This window comes from Symphalangus syndactylus, chromosome 19 (assembly GCF_028878055.3).
Source record: "Symphalangus syndactylus isolate Jambi chromosome 19, NHGRI_mSymSyn1-v2.1_pri, whole genome shotgun sequence".
In the NCBI taxonomy this organism is placed as follows: Eukaryota; Metazoa; Chordata; class Mammalia; order Primates; family Hylobatidae; genus Symphalangus; species Symphalangus syndactylus.
Genome location: NC_072434.2, coordinates 56,686,452 through 56,703,740, shown reverse-complemented (window position 1 = coordinate 56,703,740; position 17,289 = coordinate 56,686,452). Strand labels below are relative to the sequence as shown.

The 17,289-nt window shown below is 39.8% G+C and overlaps 1 pseudogene; it reads right to left on the bottom strand.

Annotated features, from left to right (window-relative positions):
- Positions 1 to 11,563: 11,563 nt before the first annotated feature.
- On the bottom strand, positions 11,564 to 15,716 carry LOC129458266 (tigger transposable element-derived protein 1-like; annotated as a pseudogene).
- Between the last annotated feature and the right edge of the window lie 1,573 nt (positions 15,717 to 17,289).

Below are 17,289 nucleotides of genomic sequence, written 5' to 3'. Positions count from 1 at the left end.
TGATACAATGATGAGGAGCCCAGATGACCAGGTGGACACACGGTTTGAAGTTTAGTGGATACCTTACTGTGTCTCCTGATATAAGTGTCCCCAGCTTGGGAACTGGGACCTTTAATCCAGCAGAGTCTAAGAATCAAGCCTCAAGAAACTCATCCTGAAGGTCTGCATTCTGGGATCTCTCATGTAACCAGTTATCTTAACCTGCATTTCCCCAAAGGCAGAATCTGAGACAAAGTCTTGTATGCAGGTAGTTTACATAGAAAGTGAATCTGGGATGGAGGGATGAGGAACAGGAGAAAAACAAAGATAAAAAGCCAACAGAAGGAAACATTTTTGATTGGGCCACTGCTGTGGTAGACAGGTGCTTAATAAATGCATTTTGAAACTTTCACCCCAGGAGTCAAAGGGAAAAGTATTTGTATCAATGTGTGATTGAATTTTTCCTTGGCATAAAGCTAAGTCACTAATCATTGCCAAAATTCTCTTTCTTTAAAATCTTGCATTTCCAACATGCAGTGCAGGCTAATTTTATTTTATTGTCCAGGTCAAAGACATTTTCCTATATCAGATGTCGTTTTCTATTTTTCTTGCCCCAAATTTCTAAATTATTCTGCCTTGAAGCTCCAGTATTGGATTTCTCTTAAGTTCCAAGACTTCAACAGTCATCTTCTCTGTTTAGTGCAACTTCCGGTCTTCCAGTGGTTCACATGGTGTCCCTATTTCCAAAGGGGCTCTGCTTACCCTTCCTCTTACTCTCCACATCCCCCCCAAGCATTATGGATTGATGTCATGCTTCACCATCCCCATCAACCCATTAGCAGAGCAGAACATATTGTGATAATAAAAATCTTTGCCAAAAATTCCTGGCTGTGATCGCATTGAGCCCTGAAAGAGCACTTTTTATTTTTCAGATAGATTCAAACAAGCAGTAACTCCAAGTAGGTTGTAACTTCTTCCTTCTAAAGAAGAAAGATTTTTGGCTGAAGTCAGCATGGAAGACAGTCAGAAGACACAAGTTCAGCCTGTGCTACTTACCTGATATGGGACTTTCAGGAAACTGAATCTAAAAAGAAGTAACATTTGCCTGCCTGTAAAATGAATGTGATAGTCACATGGCCTGTACTATCTGCACAGGCATGTGCACACAAACACAGAAAGAGAGAGAGATTGAATCTCTGGTGTTTCCTCCTCTTCTTATAAGGACATCAGACTAAGACCCCACTCTATGACCTCATTTAACCTTAATAGACTTCCTAAAGGCTCTATCTCCAAATATATGTTAAGGCTTCAACATATATATTTTGGGAAACATAAATCAGTCTATAACACCTCCTTAACTTATAGCATAAATAATGAAGGTGGAAAAAAAGAGACCTTTCTTTCTTTCTTTCTTTCTTCAGATTCATTCACAGGAAAGAACCCTCCAATCCATTCTTTAAAAGAGAGCTCCTCATGTCCCCGTAATTCACAGTCCTAACTCCACCTCCACCTCCACTTAAATCATCTCACCCAGGAAACTCACTTGACTGTTGCTTTTCTTTTTTTTTTAATTTTAAAATTTTACTTTAACTCCCGGGATTTATGTGCAGAAGTGCAGGTTTGTTACATAGGTATACATGTGCCATGGTGGTTTGCTACACCTATCAACACATCATCCATGTTTTAAGCCCCACATGCATTAGGTATTTGTCCTAATGCTCTCCCTCCCCCTGCCCCCAACCCCCCGACAGTCCCCAGTGTGTTGTTCCCCTCCCTGTGTCCATGTGTTCTCTGTTCTCATTGTTCAACTCCCACTTGACCTAATTAAACAAAAGAGCTTCTGCACAGCAAAAGAAACTATCATCAGAGTGAACAGGCAACCTACAGAATGGGAGAACATTTTTGCAATATACCCATCTGACAAAGGTCTGCTATCCAGAATCTACAAGGACCTTATGCAAATTTACAAGAAAAAAAAAACAAAAAACCACTTCAATGAGTGGGCAAAGGATATGAACAGACACTTCTCAAATGAAGACATTTCTGTGGCCAAGAAACATGAAAAAAAGCTCAACATCACTGATCGTTAGAGAAATGCAAGTCAAAATTATGAGATACCATCTCACGCCAGTCAGAATTGTGATTATTGAAAAATCAGGAAACAGTAGATGCTGGCGAGGCTGTTGAGAAATAGGAATGCTTTTACACTGTTGGTGGGAATGTAAATTAGTTCAGCCATTATGGAAGACAGTGTGGCAACTCCTCAAGGATCTAGAACCAGAAATACCATTTGACCCAGCAATCCCATTACTGGGTATATACCCAAAGGAATATAAATCATTCTACTATAACGACACATGTACATGTATGTTTATTGCAGCACAATTTACAATAGTAAAGACATGGAACCAACCCAAATGCCCATCAATGATAGATTGGATAAAGAAAATGTGGTACATATACACCATGGAATACTATGCAGCAATAAAAAAGAATGAGATCAAGTCCTTTTCAGGAACATGGATGAAGCTGGAAGCCATCATCCTCAGTGAACTAACACAGGAACAGAAAACAAAACACTGCATGTTCTCATTCTTAAGTGGGAGTTGAACCATGAGAACACATGGCTGTTGCTTTTCTAGGATTTCCTGTCGCAGACCTCCTGACTCCTTCAGCTCTGAGAACAAGTTACAGAGCGTATTGTATATGCCTCAGTCCAGGCGTATAAGCACGCTTTTCTGCCACTGTTTCTTTAAGTTTCTGAATCTGCCTCTACATCTTGTTTCTAGCTCTAGTTTTCCCTCTCCCAGGCTCCTCTTCTCTCTCCTTTCCGCTTTTCTCCTCTCTTCACTGTCTCTTTCTAAGGTGTCAGTATACTACAAAAATCCTGAAAATACAAAGGAAATAGTGTGTTTATTTGAGCTTTTTAGATTAACAGTTGGCCTAATGTTTTAAATATGGAGTTATTTCATCTGAAAAGGTATCTGAGGTTAAAGAAAAATAGATTGAACATGTTACTTGAAAATTTAACTAGTATGCTGTTTAAAAATCATCTTATTTTGCATCTTCTGACTTTTGGACATCCTGAAGGCATCTCTGCCTTCACCTTTCCTCTGTTTTTTCTTGCTCCCTCCTCTTTTCTCCTCTGTCTCTGTGTCTCGTCCTTGTTTCACTGCCTCTCTCTGCTCCCGTTTCTAGTCTCTCATGGGCTCTTTCATCATCTCTCTTCTCATTTCTCCATCACTATGCCTATTCTCCTCTCTCTAGCCCCTTTTCTCCGTGCGGCTCCCTGTCTCCCACTGACACCCTCCATCAGTGGCTCTATCTGGCTTTATAATTTCAGCATAGCATTTTTGGCACAAGATCTTTTCCAATTTCCTGATGTAATAACAATGAGGCTTAGAGGAGAGTATGGTGAAAAGTCTTCTGTGGTTGGACAAGGTGTCAAATGAGCTCTGTCACTGATAGGGTTCAATAAATTGAGCCTTCTCATCATGGTCTTTAAATGGAGTGGTGCGTGTCTAGGCTGGTCATGTGGACCCAATTCCCAGCCAGATGGGAGACACATTGACTGAAGGCAGCCTGGGTCCTACAAAGGGCTCTCAACCAAAGTCAGGATCTCTGCATGAGAAGCCCCCTCTGGCATTCACAGAACGTCTGATCTCCAAAAAGTCACTTGACCTCACTGGGCTTTAGTTTCTACAACTCTAAAACAAGGGAATTGGACTGATAGTGTTGAGGACCCTCTGGTTCTGCCTTTATGACTCTATGATTCATATACCACAAATACATACATATGTGTGTGCCTGGTAAATATACGTGCCAATTTTATGTAGATAAAACACACATGCAAATATGTGTGTGTGTGTCTGTATATAAAGCACACACATGCATACACACACACATCGTCTTAGTCTGTTTGCACTACTATAACAAAATACCTTAGACTGAGTAATTTACAAACATTAGGAATTTGTTGTTCATAGTTCTGGAGGCTGGGAAGCCCAAGATCAAGGTGCCAGTAGATTTGATGTCTGCTGAGGGCTTGCTCTCTGCCTCCTCCTTGCTGTGCCTTCACATGGTGAAAGGGGGCAAGGAAGTTTGCTTAAGCCTCTTTTATAAGGACAATGATCTCATTCATGAGGATGGAGCCCTCATTACTTAATTACTTCCCAAGGGCTCCACTTCTTATGTGGTATTAAGTTCTAACTGGGTATTAAGTTCTAACATATGAATTCTGGGGGGGACACAAACGTTCAGACCATACCATTCCACCCTGGGCCCCCAATATCCATGTCTTTCTCATACATGAAATACATTCATTCCATCTTAAGAGCCCCAAACAATAGTTGGTGTTTTTCCAGCACCAACTCCAAAGTCCTAAATCCAGAGTCTTATCTAAATATCATCTAAATCAAATATAGATGACACTCAAGGTATGATTCATCCTGAAGAAAATTGCTCTCCAGTTGTGAGCCTGTGAAATTAAACATGTTATGTGTTTCTAAAACAGAATGGTGGTCAGGCATTGAATAGTTACTCCCCCTTCAAAGGGAGAAATAGGAAAGAAGAAACAAGTAATAGGTCCCTACCAAATCCAAAACCCAATCAGGCAAACATTAAATCTTAAGGCTCTAGAATAAACTTCTTCTTTTTTAGGAGTCAAGGTCTTACTCTGATGCCCAGGCTGGAGTGCAGTGGCACGGTCATAGCTGACTGCTGTCTCTAACTCCTGGGCTCAAGTAATCCTCCCAACTTGGCCTCCCAATGTGCTGGAATTGCAGGCATGAACCACTGAAGTTGGCCTGAATAAAGTTCTTTGATTCAAAGCCTCACCTCTGGACACAGTGGAGTGGGACGTTGGCCTTCCAAGGCCCTAGGGGGCCTCCAGCCCATGACATTAACCCCTGCTGCAACTGTCACAGGTTGGAGTCTCATGCCTATAGCTCTTCCAGGCTGAAATTGAATGCTGGTGGCTTTCTCAGTCCAGGGTCTTGGAGGCGGACCTGCTCCCATGGCTTCACTGGGCATTGCCCTAGTGGGGCCCTCTGGAGCAGCTCTACCACTGTGGCAGTTCTTTGCCTGGGCCTCAAGGTTCTGGGGGCATCCTTCGAAATCTAGGTGGATGTAGCCACACTCCCACAGCTCATGCATTCTGCACCATGGTGAAAATGGCTCTGTATGGACACTGCTAAGGTTTACCATTTGTGCCTTTTGGAGGGGCAACCTGATCTGCACCGGGGCCCACTTGAGTGACGGCTGGGGTGGTCAAGAAGCACTGCACTGAAATGTGGAGAGTGGATCCTTGAAATCATTCTGTTCTTAAGGCCTTAGCATTCTGGGCATGTGATAGACAGGACAGTGCTAAAAATCTTCAAAATGCCTCGGGGGTCATTCTTCCATTGTCTTGATAAATTGCACCAGGCTTCCATCCATCCACAATAATTTTCTTATCAGATGGGCACTTGGGCACATCCTTGACATTCTTTCCCGAGCATACTTTTGTATTCTTTACAACATGGCCAGGCTAAGAATTTTTCAAGCCTTTAAGTTCTGCTTCCCTTTTGACTATAAATTCCTTCTTTAATTCATTTCTCTCTTCTCATGTTTTGCTATAAATAGTCAAGAGAAGACATGCAGTGTCCTCAGAATTTTACTTAGATATTCCTTCTGCCAAATATCCTGTTATATTGCTCAAGTGTTCTGACCTGCTGCAAAGCACTAGGACGTAAATGCAATTCAGCCAAGCTCTTTGCCGTTTTATAACAAGAATTGCCTTTCCACCAGTTTCCAATATCTTGTTCCTCATTTCTGTCTCAGACCTCACTGAATGGCCTTTACCATCTATATTTCTCCCAACATTCTGATCATAAACACTTAGGTAATCTCTTAGAAGGTTAAGGCTTTCTCTGAAGCGCTCTTCTTCTTTTGAGCACTAGCCAAAATTCCCCTTAAAAATAGATACTTTTTCTAGCATGGTCCTTCAAATTCTTCCAGCCTCTACCCATTACCCAGTTATAAAGCCACTTCCGCATTTTTAGGTATTTCTTACAAAAGTACCATGCTTCTTCATATGAATTTCTTCCTTAGTTCTTTTAGGCTACTATAACAAAATACCTTAAGCAGCATAATTTATAAATATAAATTTATTGCTTCCAGCCTTGGAGGCTGGGGAGTTTAAGACCAACGTGCCAGCATCTTTGGTGTCTTATGAGGGCCTGTTCTTCATAGATGGCACTTTTTATGTGTTCTCACATAGTGGAATGGTCAAGGAAGCTACCTTCAGCCTCTTTTATAAAGGCATTAATACCATTCATGAGGCTGGGGCCCTCATAATTTAATCACTCACAAAGGGCTCCACTCCTCAATACTATCACATTGGGTACTAGGTCTCAACATATAAATTTGGGGAAGGCACCAACATTCAGACCACAGCACACGTGTTTTTTGGAAGAAATACTTTGAAAAACCATCCTAGAATTTATTTCCCACAAAATACAATGGGTCATAAGTGAGAGAAGCTTCACTCCTCCCTGGAACTCTCCAACAACACTAAGAGTGAAGAAAAGGCTTGGAAAACATAATGAAAGGTTAGGATATAGAATTATTGGACATGGTATTTTATGGTTTTGTTTTATAAGAAAATACTGGTATTTTACTAAAAAGACTAAAGAGATCATATATTTGAGTCCTGATTCACAAATATTTTAAATTTGATGTTTATTAAAATGCTAATAATCCATTGAGTTTGAAAAGTAAAATGAAATTAGCAAAGGCATTAACGGACAGTGATCACAGAAAGAAGTATATTCTATAAACTATTTTCCTCTTGGATCAAAAATGTACCTACATATGGATTGGCCACATTGGATGTGCAAAAATGGGGTTTCTAGGGCCCCAGGGAAGTAATGACATCATTAACCAATTAATTATTACATGGCTACCACGTACCTGAGTTTCAAAGAAGTCAGATACGGCCCTTCCCCTTCTAGAGATGTACAATAAACATATAAAAATACACAAACAATATTGTGATACGATGACAGAAAAGAGAGGAAGTAATATAACAATATGGGTGATTGGAGTGGAGAGGATTTGAGGTAGAAAATGTAATAATCTGCTCATGATGAGATGTGCTCCTGAATGCCTTCCTTCTCTCACCACCCCAAGGATACAGGAAGCCTTGCTTTACATAGAGCCTACTCACCAGCGGGCAGTGGGCACAGGTGATTGAAATTAAGCTAACATATTAAGCATATCACTCTTACCTGCTCTTTACAGAAGGAACAAGATTTCATTTTTATTTTCCCAACCACCTCTCACAAAAAGTATTGTCTTCATTTTACACATAGGGGAGTTGCAAAATCACACTCTGATTCAGATGTGCAAAGAAATACAGCTCATTTTCTCTTTAACTCTCATGAGTTTAACTATTAATTAGTCTCTATTTACTCAGTAGTTACTTAGGGTAGTAGTTATAGGACAAAGACTATAATCCAGTCAGCTATACTTATATTCTACGCAATAATTTAAAGTCCTTTTGGGTTATTGTTTGGCTCTTGTTAGGTAAAATGTACTGAGTCTCTCATATTTTGGCCCTCTTCTCTTTATCTTCTGTATATTGGTGTTTGAGAGGCAGGCCAAAGGCAGCAGAGTAGAAAGGCAGGCCCTCAGGTCACTAGTGCCTTCTTCTGTGGAGGGGCCATTCAGAGCTGCTATTTGGGCTGGCCATTGCCATTGTTATTGGCAACTGCCCGTATTCCTGGGCATTGCCCTGTCCCCTGCTGCTAGGGCTGCAACTGGGCAACTCAGGTCTCTCTCTCCTCTTCTCTCTCTCTGGTATCTCTCCTTCTTTCCCCTACCCTCTCATTTCCCCCACCCTCTCAGCTTTATGAGGGCCTGGGATGCTTACTAATTCAGTCTTCTCTCTGACATCTCGAGTGCCACAGATACGTCACCTCCAGTCTCTGCCCTGGTCTCTATCCCCTACCTGGCTCTCACCCCTTGCTGGAGGGTCCTATGGAAAGCTTACTGCTTCTCAACTCAATGACTTTCCATGCCTCCTTAGAGTCATGTGGGAAATTTGGGGCACCTCATCAGAGAAAATAGAAGTGGCTTTGAAAAGCCAAATTCTGTTTCTCCCTCTGCCTCTCTACTCGTCTGAGTTTGCTTTGCACCTTTTTTCAGAGTGCCAAATAGAAAGCCAAGAAGAATAACTCCTTCCCCAACATCACTCACCTAACACCTACCAGCCCTCCCCATGCTGGGCTGAGGCACAGAGGGAAGTCAGGGCACACTCCATTTGCCTCTCCTATCTCCTTCTCAGGTCTGCTTCCCAGAAACTCTGGAGCCAGAAGAGATGAAGTTTCAGGGTTCTTACTTCCTACACATACACGCTTCTCCCTCAAGGCAGTAAGCTTCCAGACCCAGCTGCCACAGGTGGAAGGAGTAATCATTTTACAATTATAGAAGAAACTCAGTGATCCAAGTTGTTCAGGTTTGTTTCTTAATATGATACAGGAACTTAGAAAATCTCTGTGGTTGCTGAACCAATACCCCCATTTTCCTTACTATAGATCCCCATTTTATTTAGAGCCACAATGTGCCCATTTCAGTGTTCTGCTTCTCCCTGACTCACAGGTTACTAAAGCTGCTCGTGTGACCCAGTCCTTGCCAAGGAGATATGAGTGGAAGTTGCCGAATAGGGTTTTCCTTTTTAGAAAGACACAGACTTGGTTGGTGCTCATTTTTTGGTTTATGCCCTTTTCCTTTCCCCTTACTTCTGCCAAGAATATAGGCACAATGCCTAGTGTTGTGGTAACCACTTGCAAGCACTAAGGATAGTGACAGGGAAAGCTAAAAGGAATCTAGGTCTGTATCAATCATGGTCCCACCATAAGCAAAACCAGTGGGAGACGACTGATGGATAGATAGATAGATAGATAGATAGATAGATAGATAGATAGATGACAGATAGATAGATGATAGATAGACAGACAGATAGACAGACAGGCAGATTTATTGCAAGAGACTGGCTTATACAATTGTGGGGGCTGTCTAGACAAGTCTGAAATCTGTAGGGCAGGCCATCAGGAAGGGCAGGCTGGAACTCAGGGGCACAGGATAAAACTGTAGTCCATAAGTGGAATGAGGCTTCTTCAGCAAAGCATCAGTTCTGCTCTTAAGACCTTTAGATGGCTTAAAACAATCCCACCCAGTTTATCTAGGATAATTTCCTTCCTTAAAGTAAAATGAATTCAATCATATCTACAAAATACCTTCACAGCAACCTGGATTAGTGTTTGATGGAATAACTAGCCACTCTTGCCTAGCCAGTGTGACACACATAATTGACCACCACAGGGTCCCAATAGCAACGAGTTCCACCACAGTAGCTCTGGACTACCTGCCTCTGCCTTCGTTAGGTGAGAAAAACAAACGCTATTAAGATGTAGTAGCCAGGTTTCCATTACATACAACCAAATGCAAATCCTAATTAATATATTATTTTGCTCAGCTTTAAGCCCTTAACTTATAGATTCAAACAAATATCTAATTTTAGAGTCAAAACGAACAATAGCTCTGTTCTTGTAGGAAGGTGTTGTGCTTTTCCCCAAGCACTGAAATTCATTGCTTCAAAGAGTAAGAAGGATCACAGGCAATAAGATTTATGAAATATGAAAATACAACTGAAAATGTTTAACAAAAAAAATCTTTTTTAATGCTACATATGTACAAAATTAGTAATTTGATTAAGATTGGAATCCAGAACTGTCTGAAACTGAAACCTGTCCCCTTTTCTCCTATGCCAAGATATGAGCAAAACTCTCTGCTTGGCTGTCTATAGGAAAGAGAACAATCAACAAAGGTGAATTTGTTTACAGCCGCATATTCATAAGAATTATCATCATAAAAACTGCCAGAAATATTTTTTTAAATCAGACTTATTCAATATTAATTCATTCTCAGTAGTGCTATTGAAATTGAAATTTCAGCTTCTATATCTTAGGCTGGTCTTTGGCTGTGTGAGAAACAAGAGAAAGAAAATTAAAGCTGACCACTTCTCAATGTGAGCTGTCCAAAACCACAAAGATGTACTCTGAGTAAGTGGGACAGGACAGGGGCAAGTGGGTCAGCCAGTGCTTCAGTGTCTACTTGTTCTTGTCCAGTGAGCGTGTCAAGATGGGGCTATTAATTTGTAAGTGTCAACTTGATTTTGAAAACTTTGGTGCTGATCTGTTAAGACAGCATGCACCTTCCTTCCTTTCAAAGACCCCTGATTATAAAGATTCCTTGTATTTCTCTGGAGTTTAGGAGATCTTCCCTTTCTTTGCTCCTTCAGTGCCACAAACATTTAGCAGGTAGACATGGTCAAATAAAGATTTCGATCTTCATTTTATATAGAGGAAGCAGCTTTAAAGACAAGAAGCTTTAAAGACAAATTGTTTGAATTTATATGGCAAGCAAACCACGTCACCTTCCGTGATCCCTGAGGAAGAAATAGAGGAAAAATCAGCACCTTAAAGTACTTAGGAAAATCTCTTAAAAATTGAATAAAATTTGTGCCAGAATGTCTTACTTATGACAAGAGATCAAGAAGTGCAGAAGAGCATGGACCTCTACCTCTTTTCTAACTGGAGGACTAAGATTCACAAAATCTTCCCAGAGCAGTATTTCAAATATTGTTTTCTTTAATTTGCTGCAGCTTCTACATCAGAACTTGCTGTTTCACCTTGCACTTTTATGTTAATAGAGATGGCTTCTTTCCTTCTTTCTTGTGGGGTTATTAGAGATGGTTTGAGGAGGCTGCGTTTGTCTGCTTGGTTATTATTTTTTAAATGCCATGAAGTTCATTTCTAAATCATTTTAAGGCCATGTGTATCTTCAGACTCCACCACTTCTTGGGCCAAGTTGGGAGTGTGGTAAGTACCAACTGAGTCACTAATGAGATCTCCTGTGGTTGGTCATGAATAGTGGGAAGAAGAATAAAAATTCACCCTTTTCTTAGGCTAAAATAAAACTAGATCTACTTCAAACAGCTAAAAATAAAAGCATATCTTACTATGGTATGTCCTTCTGATTATGTCTTAAACTAGATAATAATTACTAGCATTTGCATAGCGCTTTACAAATTATGGAGTACTTTCAGCGCCACAATTTCAATCAATATAATTGAGAATATGACCTTCTGAGGGGGTCAAGAAAAACTTCTTTGAAACAGCAACTTTTGAGTTTGGCCCTGAAGCTAAAACCCATTCCCTTTCTGCTATACCAAGATATTAGCAAAAGTCTCCATTTGGCTGCCTATAGGAGAGGAATCATCAAACATGGATTTATTTAAACCCATTTCATAAGAGCAATCATATAAAAACTTCCAGTAATATTTATTTAAGTTAGATTTATTTACTGTTTATTTGCTTTCCCATCTCCATTGAAATTAAAATCTCAGCCTATGTAGCTTCATCAGAGTGACAATTATAGGATAATCTATGGCTGTGTGAAAAGCAAAAGCTGAAACAAATAAGCAAAAAAAAAAAAAAAAAAAAGTGTATGTTTTGAAAGAGCAAGAATATGGTGTCCAGGGTGATGAGGGGAGACTCCAGAGGGAGTTTAGCCTGATTTTGAGGATATAGTAGGCACGGTAGATGCTTTGAGAGTATATATAAGCATACTTCAGATATATTGTAGATTTAATATTGAAGTAAATACTTCAATAAAATGGGGAATCACATGGATTTTTGGGTTTCCTAGTGCAGATAAGAGTTAGGTTTATACTGTATCATGGTCGATTAAGTGTACAATAATATCATGTGTAAAACAACAATGTACATATCTTACTTTAAAAATACTTTATTTCCAAAAACTGCTAACCATCATCTGAGCCTTCAGTGAGTCATAATCATTTTGCTGATGGAGAATCTTGTCTTGATGTTGATGGCTTCTGACTGATCAAGGTGGTAGTTGATGATGGTTGGGGTGGCTGTGGCAACCTCTTAAAATAAGGCAACAATGAAGTTTGCTGCTGCAAAAGATTTCTCTGTAGCATGAAATGCTGTTTGACAGCATTTTACCCACACTAGACCTTCCTTCAAAATTGAAGTCAACCTTCTCAAACTCTTAACTAAGTTTATGTAATATTCTAAATCATTTGTTGTCATTTCAACGTTCACAGCATCTTCACCAGGAGTAAATTCCATCTTAAGAAAACACTTTCTTTGCCCATCCATAAGAAGCAACTCCTTCTCCATTCAAGTTTTACCATGAGATTACAGTAATTCAGTTACATCTTCAGGCCTCACTTCTAATTCTTGTGATCTTTCCATTTTCACTATGTCTGCAGTTAATTTCTTCATGGAAGTCTTGAACCCCTCAAAGTCATGCATGAGGATTGGAGTGAATTTCTTTAAAACTCCTGTTAATGATGATATTTTGACTTTCTCTCATGAATCATGAATGTTCTTAATGGAATCTAGAATGACAAATCCTTCCCAGAAGGTTTTCAATGGACTTTTCCCAGATCCAACAGAGGAATCACTATCTACGGAAGCTATCACCTTATGAAATGTATTTATTAAATAATAAGACTTGACAGTCAAAATTACTCCTTGATCCTTGGACTTCAGAATGGATGTTGTGTTAGCAGGCATGAAAACAACTTTAATCTCCATGTACATTTATATATCTATATAAATTTTTATCATACTTTAAGTTCTAGGGTACATGTGCACAATGTGCAGGTTTGATACATATGTATACATATGCCATGTTGGTATGCTGCACCCATTAACTAGTCATTTACATTAGGTATATCTCCTGATGCTATCCCTCCCCTCTCCCCCCACCCCACAACAGGCCCCAGTGTGTGATGTTCCCTTTCCTGTGTCGAAGTGTTCTCATTGTTCAATTCCCACCTATGAGTGAGAACATGTGGTGTTTGGTTTTCTGTCCTTGTGATAGTTTGCTGAGAGTGATGGTTTCCAGCTTCATCCATGTCCCTACAAAGGACATGAACTCATCCGTTTTTATGGCTGCATAGTATTCCATGGTGTATATGTGCCACATTTTCTTAATCCAGTCTATAATTGTTGGACATTTGGGTTGGTTCCAAGTCTTTGCTATTGTGAGTAGTGCCGCAATAAACATACATGTGCATGTGTCTTTATAGCAGCATGATTTATAGTCCTTTGGGTATATACCCAGTAATGGGATGGCTGGGTCAAATGGTATTTCTAGTTCTAGATCCCGGAGGAATTGCCACACTGTCTTCCACAATGGTTGAACTAGTTTACAGTCCCACCAACAGTGTAAACGTGTTTCTATTTCTCCACATCCTCTCCAGCACCTGTTGTTTCCTGACTTTTTAATGATGGCCATTCTAACTGGTGTGAGATGGTATCTCACTGTGGCTTTGACTTGCATTTCTCTGATGGCCAGTGATCATGAGCATTTTATTCACGTGTCTGTTGGCTGCATAAATGTCTTCTTTTGAGAAGTGTCTGTTCATATCCTTTGCCCACTTGTTGATGGGGTTGTTTTTTTCTTGTAAATTTGTTTGAGTTCTTTGTAGATTCTGGATATTAGCCCTTTGTCAGATAAGTAGATTGCAGATATTTTCTCCCATTCTGTAGCTTGCCTGTTCACTCTGATGGTAGTTTCTTTTGTTGTGCAGAAGCTCTTTAGTTTAATTAGATCCCATTTGTCAATTTTGGCTTTTGCTGCCATTGCTTTTGGTGTTTTAGACATGAAGTCCTTGTCCACGCCTATGTCCTGAATGGTATTGCCTAGGTTTTCTTCTAGGGTTTTTATGGTTTTAGGTCTAAAATTTAAGTCTTTAATCCATCTTGAATTAATTTTTGTATAAGATGTAAGGATGTAAGGAAGGGATCCAGTTTCAGCTTTCTGCATATGGCTAGACAGTTTTCCCAGCACCATTTGTTAAATAGGGAATCCTTTCCCCATTTCTTGTTTTTGTCAGGTTTGTCAAAGATCAGATGGTTGTAGATGTGTGGTATTATTTCTGAGGGCTCTGTTCTGTAGTCCCTTTGAAAACTGGCATAAGACAGGGATGCCCTCTCTCACCACTCCTATTGAACATAGTGTTGGAAGTTCTGGCCAGGGCAATCAGGCAGGAGAAAGAAATAAAGGGTATTCAATTAGGAAAAGAGGAAGTCAAATTGTCCCTGTTTGCAGATAACATGATTGTATATCTAGAAAACTCCATCATCTCAGCCCAAAATCTCCTTAAGCTGATAAGCAACTTCAGCAAAGTCTCAGGATACAAAATCAATGTGCAAAAGTCACAAGCATTCTTATACACCAATAACAGACAAACAGAGAGCCAAATCATGAGTGAACTCACATTCACAATTGCTTCAAAGAGAATAAAATACCTAGGAATCCAACTTACAGGGGATGTGAAGGACCTCTTCAAGGAGAACTACAAACCACTGCTCAATGAAATAAAAGAGGACACAAACAAATGGAAGAACATTCCATGCTCATGGATAAGAAGAATCAATATCGTGAAAATGGCCATACTGCCCAAGGTAATTTATAGATTCAGTGCCATCCCTATCAAGCTACCAATGACTTTCTTCCCAGAATTGGAAAAAACTACTTTAACATTCATATGGAACCAAAAAAGAGCCCGCATTGCCAAGACAATCCTAAGCCAAAAGAACAAAGCTAGAGGCATCACAGTACCTGACTTCAAACTCTACTACAAGGCTACAGTAACCAAAACAGCATGGTACTGGTACCAAAACAGAGATATAGACCAATGGAACAGAACAGAGCCCTCCTTGTACATTTTTATCAGAGTTCTTGAGTGACCATGTGTATTGTCAATGAACAGTAATCTTTTAAAAGGAATCTTTTTATCTGAGCAGTAGGTCTGAACAGTGGGCTTAAAATGTTCAGTGAACCATGCTTAAAAGATGTACTGTCATTTAGGCATTTGTTGTTCCTTTATAGGGCACAGAGTAGATTTAGCATAATTTTGAAGTGCCCTATAATTTTCTGAATGATTAGTGAGCATTGGCTTCAATTTAAAGTCACCAGCTGCATTAGCCCTTAACAAGAGAGTCACCCTGCCCTTTGAAGCTTTGAAGCCAGGGATTGACTTCTCCTCTCTAGCTATGATAGTCCTATATGGCATCTTCTTCCAATAGAAGGCTGTTTCATCTACGTTGAAGATCTGTTGTTTAATGTAGCCATCATCAATGTTCGTAGCTAAATCTTCTGAATAACTTGCTGCAGCTTCTACAAAAGTACTTGCTGCTTCACCTTCTACTTTTATGTTATGGAAAGGGTTTCTTTCCTTAAACCTCATGGACCAATCTCTGCTAGCTTCAAGCTTTCCTTCTGCAGCTTCCTCATCTCTCTCAGCCTTCATAGAATTAAAGAAAGTTAGAGCCTTTCTCTGGATTCGGGTTTGACTTAAGGGAATGTTATGGCTGATTTGATCTTCTATCTAGACCACTGAAACTTCCTTTCTATTAGCAATAGGCTGATTCACTTTCTTATTATTCATGTGTTCACTGAAGTAGCACTTTAAATTTCCTTCAAGCCTGTTTTCTTTGCATTCACAACTTGACTAACTATTTGGCACAAGAAGCCTACTTTCAGCCTTTCTCAGCTTTCAACGTGGCTTCCTCATTAAGCCTAATCATTTCTAGTTTTTGATTTACAGTGAGAGATGTGTGACTCTTCCTTTCACTTGAACACTTAGAGGCCATTGTAGAGTTATTAACTGGTCTAATATCAATGTTTTTGTGTCTCAGGGAGTATGGGGGCCTGAAGAGAGAAGGAAGAAAACAGAGGGACCAGCAGTTTGTGGAGCAGTCAGAAAATACACATTTATCAATTAAGTTTGTTTCCTGGCACCCCAAACAATTACAATAGTAACATCAAAGATCACTGATCACAGCTCACTATAACTCATATAATAATAAAAGAGTTTGAAATATTATAAGAATTACCAAAATGTGACAGAGACATGAAGCAAGCACATGCTGTTGGGAAAATGGTACCAACAGACTTGCTCAATGCAGGGTTGCCACAAACCTTCAATTTGTAAAATATGCAGTATCTGTGAAGTGCAATTAAATGAAGTGCAAAAAAACAAGGTGTGCCTGTGTGTATATATTCACTTTGTACACACACACATATATATGTGTAAATATATATATGTGTATATATACATATATATATACACACACACATATCAATTCAATTTGGATTCAATTGAATATAGGCCACAGTGTTTGTTGCTATTGTACATCATAAATGTTTGTTAAAATATATTTTAAAGCTTCTCTCCTATTTTATTGTCATACGATCTACTTCTTTTGCCATTTCCTTACTGAACACAGACCTCAGCACATGGTAAGTAGTTTGATAAGAACTTGATCAACTAGACTGAATTGACCCCTTCAAATTTTGTTTCCTGAGTTCAAAGGGCTTTACTGTCAACATCACTTAGACGATCCAGGAGCTCACCTTCCCACCGCCAAAAGGGAGAAGGTAGTATGATGCAGAAAGGTTCCCCACTCTGACAAGTCTGTGGGAGGGTTTGGTTTCATGGCCGGAGACCTAGCAATCAATTAGAGAAAGGGAAATAGTTGCCATTGGAAACCCTGAGGCCCTGTAGCTGTCAGAGGGAGTGAAAGGCTGGAAGCTAATCAGGCGTAATGAGCTTACAGTACTATAGATCATGTCAGCTAGTATTCTTATTAATTTCCTGCCCAACAGCCATGCACAGAGGACCAATTCATCCATCGGTCCTTCCCCAGCCTGGGATGTTAAATCACTTGTCAAATCAGGAATGCAGTGATGAAAATTCAGGAGGTGACATAGAGGCAGGAATATCATTCATCATCTGCTAGACTCAACCTTTGGTGAGCATCTTACACATACTTCCTTCTGACTGAGAAGGACCAGACTCTGAGCATCTGAAACTGTCAAGGGCCAGAAAGGACATCTAATTAAGTATGGCAATAAAGTTCACTCGTAGGAGGTGCACCCTAAAGTGAGAAAGATTTTACAATTATGTCCAGAATAGAAAGAAGTAATCTATTTGCAATGTCTGCCAAGGACACAGCAAAGGATCAGTGTGGCACATGTAGCATATTCGTGGTGTCTCTGACTTAGTCCAACCTTTTATTTTTCATATTGTTAAGGTGGGGCCTAAATAGGGTAAGGAATTTTATTCTTTCATATATTTATTAACCCAATAAACACTAAGTAGGTATTTACTATGTGCCAGTTCTTGAGTGAGGCTTAAAGAAAGAAAAGATAAATTAAGACACA